Source organism: Jaculus jaculus, chromosome 14 (genome assembly GCF_020740685.1).
Source record: "Jaculus jaculus isolate mJacJac1 chromosome 14, mJacJac1.mat.Y.cur, whole genome shotgun sequence".
NCBI lineage: Eukaryota > Metazoa > Chordata > Mammalia > Rodentia > Dipodidae > Jaculus > Jaculus jaculus.
Genome location: NC_059115.1, coordinates 65,871,741 through 65,883,152, shown reverse-complemented (window position 1 = coordinate 65,883,152; position 11,412 = coordinate 65,871,741).

Here is an 11,412-nt window from a genome sequence, read left to right as displayed (position 1 = left end):
AAAAAAAAAATGTAACTGAACAATGAATAGCCTTTTCCCCACTCTATACACACGCACACACAATTGGTTTTTTGAGGTAGGGTCTCATTCTAGCCCAGGCGGACCTGGAATTCACTATGCATTCTCAGGGTGGTCTTGAACTCACAGCGATCCTCCTACCTCTCTCACCCAAGTTCTGGAATTAAAGACGTGCATCACCATGCCTGGCTACAAATAATATGTTTTATACTTGCTTTATCCCATTTGTATCCATAACACTGTGTGTCCAACAATCTGTCTTATTTTATGCATTCTGTAGCAATTGTGCATATCGGTCAACTGCACAAATCATGCATACAAGTCAGTTCTGGTCAACAAGGACTTTAAAGATGATCTAGTTCATCCTGCCAATACAGAATAAAGAACTAAGATCTGGTCTGGGGGAGATGGCTTAGCGGTTAAGGCTCTTGCCTGTAAAGCCTAAGGGCCCATGTTCAACTCTCCAGATTCCATGTAAGCCAGACACGGAAAGGTCACACATGCCCACTAGGTGGCACAAGCATCTGGAGTTCGACTGAATGGCTGAGGCCCTGGTGCACCAATTCTCTCTCTCTAAAATAAAGAAATTAAAAATTATTTTTAAGAAGAACTAAATCCTAAGCTATTAAGTCATTGGTTGATCAATGAGTATATACTGATCACTCACCATTCTGCCAGGTCTAACAGTGATGAACAAAACAAATAAAGGCTCTGCTGTCACAGAGCTGAAGCTTAGTGGGGAAGACAGATCATTATAAGGAAGTAAGTACCTGGAAGATCCAGCAACGTCTGGGTTAGAGAAGGAATTCAGAGAGGAGTCATTAGAAAATACAAGAACATCCCCAAGGGTAACCACAGAGCCTTGTTGGTGTTGATCTCCACATGCCTTCATGTGTGTCAGTCATCTGCATGTGCTGCAATAACGGATGACAAGAGTATAGGATTGTAATCAAAAGATGGGCCTCTTGCAGAGGAGACCACAAGATGAGACTTGGCCTGTGTGGGAGCACACGGGACATCGGCTCAGCAGATAAAGTAGTGAACTAGAAACACTGGCCTTTGGGGAGCTAGGGCAGAGTTACTGAGACTAGACTACTGGAGGCATAGGAACTCAGGCAGAGAGGCTCACAAGAAGTATGACTTAGGGCAGGAGCAAAGCATTGCAGATCAAAGCAATTCACTAAGAGTGGCTTCTGAGCAGGACTTCTGTTTCCTAACAGGTTGAGTACAAGTGAATGAATCGTGGCTTTCCCTGGGGATTTCTACAAGTTTCTCTCCTGGTGAATGACTTGATAGTTTCAGTTTTTCTTCTCAGTTTTTTTTTTTTTTTTTTTTTTCTGTTGTGTTCCGTTTTACCATTCTAAGGTAAGGAAATGGATCCATGACTAATTTCAAGAGGAAGTCAGAGCTGGGGAGGTAGCTCAGTGGTATAGTACTTGCCTACCATTTGTGAGACCCCAGGTTTGAGCTCCAGCACCAGGCAAGCAAGAGGAAGTCAGAGATTCACTAGAGCTCTAAAGCCAGGCGTTAGGTCTGACCTTTACACGGCTGGTGCCAGAGTCTGTTCATTAAGCTAAGCTCTTAGATTGGCAAAACACACATTCAGCAGGTTGCTGTCTCCTAAGGTGCCATTTCAAAGGGCATCGTGGCATGTAGAGAGACTAGCTTCCTGGTTCCTTTCCTTTTTTATTTACTCTGTGTTCACTTGTAGATAGCTCTCAGTGTTTGCTGAATGAATGGATGTTACCAACAGGGAAGTTTGTGAGTGGTTGGATTCCTGTTCCCAATCCTTCACTGTCCTCTCCTGTAAATTGTTGATATATTCCCACCCACTGCTAAGTGTTTTTTTTTCTTTTGTTTTTTTTGTTTTTTTTTTTTGTGGTCTCTGTGTCTCCCTGACACTGGGCTTGGCTTGAGAGCCTTCTTCAGCCAATAGCATGGATGCCAACAGAATGACTCCCCAACTGCAGCAGCTCACATGGCGCTCCTGGTACCAACAAAGATGGTCAAACACAGCCTCAAAATGGAAAGACAAGTGTAACTACACCCCAGCCAGTTTGCAGCTGCCTGCATCTGAGTGATAAATACATGTTTATGTGGTAAGAAATTGGTATTTCAGAGTTGTTTCCATACCGCAGCTGAGTGATAAATATCAACAAAAATGTATTAAGAACAGGCCTTCCCTGGAGTTTTGCCTTGAGTGGCTGAGATTTCTCAAAAAGCTAGTTTTTGAACTGGTTATTGCAACATTGCAAGCAGATGGTCTGGGAATTAAAGGAGGACAATTTGAGTGAAAGAGGGTAATGTTAGAAGGGGGTACAAGGTCTATAATGGGAAAGCAATGGTGTTTCTTTAAAATTAAAGTATTTATATTAGTTTGTTGCCTTCTCTGAACCTTGGAGCCTGGCTTCTCTCAGAAAAGCAATAGCCTTTTAGAAATGACTTAAAGAATTAATGAACAGTGAGATTTTTCTTAAATTTTGATCCTCTTCCACATACCCTACCTGAAAATAAACCCTTCTTTGAAATAGTCTACTGACACAAAGATCAATAGGCTTTCTTATTTTGTTATTTTCTTAGTTTTTTTTTTAATTATTATTTTTTCATTTATTAGAGACAGAAAGAGAGAGAGTGAGAATGGGCATGCCAGGGCCTCTAGCCACTGCAAACGAACTTCAGACGCATGTGCAACCATGTGCATCTGGCTTACACGAAAATCAAACCTGGATCCTTAGTCTTTGCAGGCATGTGCCTTAACCACTATGCCATCTCTCCAGCCCTGTTTTCTTATTTTGATGTTTGGGTTTTGGTTGGATGCTCTCTGTGAAACCCAGAGCTTTGTGCATGATAATAGGCCATATTCTCACCAAGTTATACCCCTATCTAGACTTTCTGGATTTTTATCTGAAAACATGTTTATAGATTTCCAAACCATAAAACTCCATATGGAACAGACATAGAGAAACTCTCCTACTGGAGAGGTAGTATCACCCAGCCTTGCCTCATATAACATCTGCTGAACCTCAGGCAGACAGGCATGCAGCAGGAATGGAAAATGAATACATTCTGAAGCAAAACAACCAGACTGGATTATAACTTCCTATAATTAGGCCACTATTTTGGACTCATTGATACTGCCTTTGTCCAAAATCCCAGACTATATTCTCACAATGTCCTTGCTGCTCTCAGAATCTGCTCCTCCTTTCTAAAATGTTAGGCTTGTCAGGCATGGTGGCACATGCCTTCAATCCCAGCATTCGGGAGACAGAGTTAGGAGGATTGCTGTGAGTTTGAGGCCACCCTGAGAGTACATAGTGAATTCCAGGTTAGCCTGGGATAGAGTGAGACCCTACCTTGAAAAACAAAAACAAAACAAAAAAAAATTAGGCTAGATAAAGTCTAGAGCACACTTTCAACACAGCGCACATTCCTGACTCACATACCCAGAATAATTCCCCAGTGCCTAGAGCACAACGCCAGCCTCCAGCTTATCATTAAGGCCTTCTGCAAACAAAAGCCAAGGAACATTCTGAGCTTCCTACTCCACACTAATGGTTTACTCACTGTCCCCCAATAGAACTTGCACCCCCTGCCTGTTCACCTCTACTTGTCAGGTGAGAGATGGGCTCTTGCTTTCCCTTCTGTTTGTCCAAATATCCCACCCTTCACAACCCCTCTAATGGTTTCCTGCAAAGCTATCTGCTCACACAATGGCCAAGGGTCTAGTTCATATCATTTCCATGGTGAACATGGGACAAGAGAGTCCTTTTTAAAGTGAGATTTATTTATTTGCAAACACAGAGAGAAAGAAGAGAGAGAGATAAAGAGAATGGGCATGCCAGGACCTCCAGCCACTGCAAAGGAACTCCACATGCATGTGCCACCTTGGGCACCTGGCTTATGTGGGTACTGGGGAGTTGAACCTAGGTTCCCCAGCTTTGCAGACAAGTGCCTTAACTACTAAGCCATCTCACCAGCCCATGGAAAGTCCTTTTTAAGCTCAATATTGCCTGGCTTCAAAGTAATCAAAAGAGCTTAATTTGTGATGATCATTCCTTACAGGCTAAATATCTTGAGTAGAAGGCAAAAAGACACACATTGTCTTCCAGCCTATTCCAGAAGGCTAGATTCAGCCTCCCTTTGTGCTAAGCTGGCATTCATTTATTTAAAATATGGAGCATGGAGCTGGAGAAATGGCTCAGCAGTTAAAGCACTTGCCTGTAAAGCTTAAGGACCCAGGCTTGATTCCCCAGTACCCACATAAAGCCAGATATACAAGGTGAAACATGTGCCTAGAGTTCATTTGCAGTGGCTAGAGGCTCTGGCATGCCCATTCTCTCTCTCTTCTCTCTCTCTCTCTCTCTCTCTCTCTCTCTCCTCTTAAATAATGAATAAAAGCTGGGCATGGTGGCACATGCCTTTAATCCTAGCACTTGGGAGGCAGAGGTAGGAGGATCGCTATGAGTTCGAGGCCGCACTGAGATTACATAGTATAATTCCAGGTCAGCCTGAGCTAGAGTGAAACCCTACCTCTAAAAAACCAAAATAAATAAATGAATGAATGAATACATAATAAATAAAATATAAGGATACATAGAAGCACCAAAGTCATCTCTTTAAAGCAATGGCCTTTGCCCAAGCATGTCTTGCAGAGCCTGGCATCCCATTCAGAGTTCTGAGTCTTCGGGACATGTGGATGGTCCGTCTTGAAAGAGAGGGAAGTGTGTGCATTCTTTAGGGACTCCATAAACCATGAACAGTAGTTGGCAAGCTTCATCTCTTTGCTTATTGAATAGCATTTTTAAAAGCCTTTCTCTAATGTGGAACTTAAATATGCAGGACAGATTGTAATACGTTGATTATGATTAATCAGGGACACAGGTGAGGCACACCGCTAGTTTGGTTTCTGTTGTCGCTATACCCTAAGGTGAGCCTTGTTCCCTTCCATGGAAAGCTGAATGTCTAAGAGCAGTTGGTTACTGATCTAGTCCCTACTCCCCAGGATACACAGTAGATGATTGCTCTCCAGCCTGTCTTTAAACAAGCAGCTCCACACTTCGAGAGCTAAGGTGGCCTGCTCTGTACTATGAAGAGGAAAAGGCAGACACTGGGATGCTCAGAGCGGGACCCTTCAACAGATAGTATCGTGCTCCTTACGTGGGTGCCAAAGTACTACATGTGCAATGTGGAGAGAGGCTGGGAGTCCACCCTGGATTAGAGCCCACAGCCTCCAGACTGGCAGAGCCAGGCAGGTAGGCGGGAGGGGCTCCACAGAGAGCACCTTGGAAAATAGGATTGGGCTCTCTGACGGTATCTTTATCCTTACCACCGCTTCAAGCCTGCGGCTGCTGGCTGCTTGAACCACCGTTTTAATTTTTATTTACCCGAAGTGATGGGAGTAATCTAATGAAAGATTACAGGGGCTAACCATAGAGAATATTTTAAAATGTGTCTTCTGCATAGCCATTTTGTCACTAACTCCTCCCCAGTCTCTCTTTTACATGGTGGTCCAAGGCTTTGACAGATTAGACCAGCCAGGGTCAGAAAACACATGCATTGCTCCTTGCTGGGAAAGCGGGACTTAGAATGGATGAGCATATGAAGGGCACCATAGGAATAGTCTTTATGCAAAGTTCCATATCCAGATTGAGGGCATGCACAGTGGGACAAGCAATCCTGGGTGAACGGGGAAACTGGGCTTCCTACCAGCGCTCTTCCAGAGCCTCTTGGTGTAACCCTAAGCTAAGCCAGAGCCCCACTTTCAGCCCTGACCTAGGTGTTACTGCCTTCCAACCAGCCTTGGGCCTTCAGTGGCCCCAAGGCTTGGAGACAGAAGGGAAGAGAGGAAGGTACAGCTTTACTTGAGGAAGTGACTCATTCAAAAATACAGTTGGCTCTCCTTATCCTCCTTCCCTGCGGGTTCCACATCCACGGACTGAAGCCACTGTGGGCCTTGGCTGACAGGTACTGTTGATTGCATCTGCACTGGACATAACAGACCTTTTCTTTGTCATCCTTTCCTAAACCACACAGGAGAGCAGCTATCCCTATAGCACTTGCATGATGTTACACAGGAGGGTAAGCTAGAGATTGAAAGTACACAGGAGGGTGTGCACAGGTTCTACACCATTTATATAAAGGGATGAAGCATTTGTGGATTTGGGAATCCACGGAGGAGCCCAGGATCCAATCCCCCTTGGATACTAGATACTGTGTTTCAATGCAATATGAAGGTAAAAGATGCTGCATTGTATTGTGAGTAAAGGTAGATGTTGTAGCCAAATTAAGGAAAAACAAAACTACCAAGGTTGGATTTTTGTCTTCCATGGGTCAAATGCCACAAGGTGCTAGATGGGAACATGTATTATCAGAAAGCATGAAAGAGAACATCTTTGAGAATTCGTGCAATCAGTGTGAACTGGAAAACACATCCTCAACATCAAATAGCTTTTTTTTTTTATTTTGGGGGGGTTGGAGGGACTTCTGCTGGAAATGCTAGTATTGTTCCAGCTTCAGTGGTTGGTTATGGAACACCCAGTGAGCATGCGCTGGACTGGGCAGTTGCTTGTCCACCACTGAGGAGGAGTGATTTGGGCTCCGGTAGCTAGGTGTCTACCAGTAGCTAAGAGTGTGACATGCTTGTGGTGGGATAAAGTAATGCATGTGGTCCTGAAAGGGGACTCTGCTTGGTAGTCAGACTCCCCCATGTCTGCCACCTCCCCTTTGTCCTAACCTCATTAATTTGAAGAAGTTTTCTCCCAGTTGAAATCACTCCAATCTTCCCTGAAGCCAGGCTAGGTGTGAGTCACTGAGTGAAGACATTGGCTTTCTCAAAGAGCGTAAAATCTTTCTGAAGAGAGAAGCAATCATTTAAAACAGTTTTTTTTTTTTTCCAGACTTGCATGCACATTTAGGATACTAGAATCTCAGAACTGGAAGGAATTTTGGAGGACATCAAGCCCGTGTACCTACCACAAACTTGGCATGAAGCTGTGATGTGAGGTTGGCATATACCCACAGAGAAGCAATGGAACTTCATGCTTTCAAATCCTATTACTTCAAATTTTGCAATATTATAAAAGGAACAGAGAGAGAGATAAAAGAAAAGTTAAAAGCCTATATTATTGGAAATATATAATCAAAGAGATCTAGGATCAAAGGAGAAATACAAAGTGATTTTGCTGAATTTCTAGAAAACCGATGTCAGAACTTCAACAGTATAATTAAGCTGTACTGAGAGGAAATTAATATATTACATACCTGTGTCAATAAATATTCAAATAAATGAACTACCCATGCAACTAAAAAGTAGGAAAATAACAAATGAAACCAAAAGGCAAAAACAAAGTGGAAATTAATAAGATTTTAAAAATTAATACTAATAAATTAAAATATTAACAGACCTAAACTAATCTAATAGCCAACCTATATATTTTTTTTTTAATTAGGGAAACCTCAAAGGCACCAAATAAGAAAGAAGATACAGTTTTTTTTAAATCAATTGTGACTTTACTATATGAACATATTGCATATTGGTCAGTTTAATAAACTACAGTTTAATAAACCTACATGGAATAGATTATTTGATAGGACAGTGATTCACAAACTTTTAGGGGTTTCTAAAATATTACTGATGGGCTGAGAGTATAAACAGTGCTAGGGTGAGGGATGAATATGCATGAAGCTCTAGGTTCCATTACCAGCACACACAAAAAATTACTGAAAATTCAAAGGAGCTTTTTATATCTGTGAGTATTTACTGTTAAATATAAAATTAAAGAATTAAAATCATCCATTTAAAAATAATATGTTCATTACATGTCTACATTACTAACAATTTATGAATATAATATTTTACTTAAAAATTAAGATAAAAGTGGATTCTTACCCATTTGCAGATCTCCTTAGTATCTGGCAAAAGACAGAAAGTTGAGTTCCCACCTGCTTCTGCAATCTTTCCTGGTAAAAGAAGGAATTAATGTCTTGATGTTATTATGAAGCTAACTTTAAGTCCTTGAAAAGATCTGAGAGAGAGTGAGAGAGACCTCAGACCTATACTTGAGGACATGATGCTCTAGGGAAACATAATTTACAAAACCTCTTGCTTACCAACAATTACAGAGAAAACTCCACTACAAACCAATCTCATGAATATCTATGCAAAAACTTAAAAGTACTAGGAAGTAGAGCCCTACAGCATACTAAACACACATTATCATCAAGCGACACTCACTAGAGGATGCTTCCATCTCAGGAAACCTAAGGGTAGCAGAGCTCAGTGGTAGAGCACTTACCTAGTGTGTGTGGCTCTGATTCTATCCCCAGAACCACCAAAAAAAGGAACTCTATTAATGTATTTCATTATATTATTCATAGATATAAGCAGCTGAGTTCATTCTAGTGTATAGGAATACACTAGCTGTCTGTGTGTGCTGATCTGATACCCACAATCTTACTAAGCTCATGTATCATCAATTTCTTGTCGTAGATTCTTTTGGATTCCATTTAGGCCATAACGTCTCCAGAGGATGATGATGGTGACAGCTTCATTTCTTCTTTTTCCATCCATATGCTTTTATTCTCATAGTACAATGTTGACTGAAGTGTTAATATTAGTTTATTTCCAATTTCAGGGGAAAAGCTTTCACTATTTCACTATTACATATACTATCTGCTGCATTTTTTTTCTCTGTGTTTGGCTCAGTTTTTTTTTTTCCCCAACATACACTTTAGCATATTAAGGAAATTCCCCTATAGTCTTGGTTTATTAAATTTTTTTTAATAAAAATGGATTTTATCAAATAATCTTTTCCCATTCATTAGGAAATCACATGGGATTTCTTCCTTATACTGTTAGTCTGTGAGTTCAACTACTTGGTTTCAAACTGTAAATCAACTCTTGTTACTGGAATAAAGCACACTTGGCTACAATGTATTATCCTTTTTACAGCACACTGGATTTGGTTTGCTAGAATTTTGCTTAAGTTCTAAATGAATCATGACATCCTTGCCAAGTTTTGGTGTCATTATTATATTGGCCTCATGAAATCAGCTGGGAAATAATCCCTCTTTTTCTTTTCTCAGGAAAGGACGTTTGTTAAAGTAATATTTTCCCTAAGTATTTGTAAAAGTTACTAGGGAAACAATCTAAGCCTGGAAATTTCTTTATGGGAAATTCTTTCATTTCAATTCAATTTTCAAGTCAATATAATGTAATAATTCATTTTTTCTATTTCTTATGACAGTATTTGTAGGATATGTTTTATAAGAAATTTTTTGATTTTATTTAATATTTCAAATTTATTAAAATAAAGTTTTTTAGTGTCTTACCTGTAATATTTTGTGTCTTTTTTCAAATTGTTGGTAATTCTACATTTTGTGTCATTATTTAAGCTACAACAGTTCATTTGAGATAGATATTAACATGATGTATCTTTTCTGTCCTTCTAGTTGCAACTTTTCTGTGATTTTATAGTGGTCAGTATCTTATAAGCAAAATATAATTGCAGCATTTTTAATTTTCTTTGATAATTCCTCTTTTACTTTTACCTTTAACTTTTTTTTTATTTCTACTTTGAGGGGGGGTTAGGAGAAAAAAATATCCAGGGTCTCCTGTTGCTACAAACTCCAGACTCATGCTCCACTTTGTGCATTTGGCTTCATGTAGGCAGTGGATAATAGAATCCAGGCTGTCAGGACTTGCAAGCAAACACCTTTAATTGCTAAGCCATCTCTCCAGCCCAATAATTCCTCTTTTAAATATAATTATTAATCTATTTACAGTTAAGTTAATTCCAATAAAATTGGTTTCTAATCTGTCATTTTATTTTTTTCTATTTGTTCTATAAGTCACTTGTCTTTTTTTAATTTCATGTTTTCTTTTGGATCAATCAAAATGTTCATTATTTCATCTTGTTCTTTCTGTGAGATTGTATTTATTTGATTCTTGATTTTTGTTTCATATTAGTGTAACAGTTACAGTATATATTTGTAAATGGCTTTATTGTGATATAATTCTGATTCCATATAATTCACTTTGTTGGAGTCTCCAACTCTAAATTTTAGTATGTTCATGTGGTGGCACAACTAACATTACAACCTAAATAGAACATTTTCTTTACCACCCTAGAAAGAAATCATGTATTAGCAATAACTCCCTACTCCTCCTACATTTCAAGTGATCACTCAACTTACCTTTTGTCTTTATAGGTTTGCTTATATTGTGTAGCCCATATGTAAGTGAAGTCAGACGAGATAATGGCTTTGCTTTTTTGGGTGGCAGTGCCAGGTTTGTTTTATATTGTTTTGGTGTTTTTTGATACAGTGTGTTGCCCTGTAACCCAGGCTGGCCTGGAATTTACAGCCCTCCTCCCTCTACCTCGCAAGTGTTGGGATTGTGAGTACCACTTGCCCGGCACCAAGATGTGTGTTCTTTCACTTATCATAATTTTTTCAAGATTCACCCATAGTATAGCATACATCAATACTTCATTTCTTTTTATTGCTGAATAACATCCAGTGGAATAGATGTGCATGTTGTATTCATCCACTCATTAGCTAATGACTGTCCGGGTTATTTCCCCTTGGAGCTGTTATAAATAAAGTTATCATGGAAGTTTTGAGTGAAAGTTTTTTGTGTAGACATGTTTTCATTTCATTTCTTGGATGTGTACACAGGAATGTAATCACATGGTAACCTTATTTAGCAGTTTTAAGAACTCCAGATTCTTTGTGCTTTCCAGCCCAACAGCAGTACATGGGGGTCTCATTTCATCCATCCACATCTTTGCCAACATTTACTATTGGATATCTCTAAGCACAGTCATTATAAAAAGTGTGAAGTGGCATTTCATGATGTTCATTGCATTTTCATGTACTTATTGGCCACTTGTTCATCTTCATTGCAGAAATTTATAGTCAGATCCTTTCCCCATTTTGAAATTGAGTTGCTTTTATTATAATTAGAAAAGTTCTTTATATATTCTGTATATTAAACCCTTATTACTTATGTTACATGCAAATATTTTTTTCTCATCACATAGGATGTCATTGTTATTAGTAGTGTCCTCTGAAACAAACCTTTTAAATTATTATTGGATCTGATTTGTCTGGTTTTTTTTCCTATATTGCTTGTTCTTCAGTTGTCACAAAGATTTATGCCTCTGTTTTGTTTTGGGGTTTTTTTCCCAAGAATTTTTGTTAGTTCTTATAGTTAGATTTTTGGTCTATTTTGAGTGAAGTTTTGTGTATGGTATGAGAGAAGCATCAAATTTCATTCTTTTGTATGTGGCTATCCATTTGCCCAAATGTCATTTGTTGAAAGGACTATTCTTTCTTTCATTAAATTGTTTTACCACTTTTGTCAAAACTCCATTGATCATAGCAGTGAGGTTC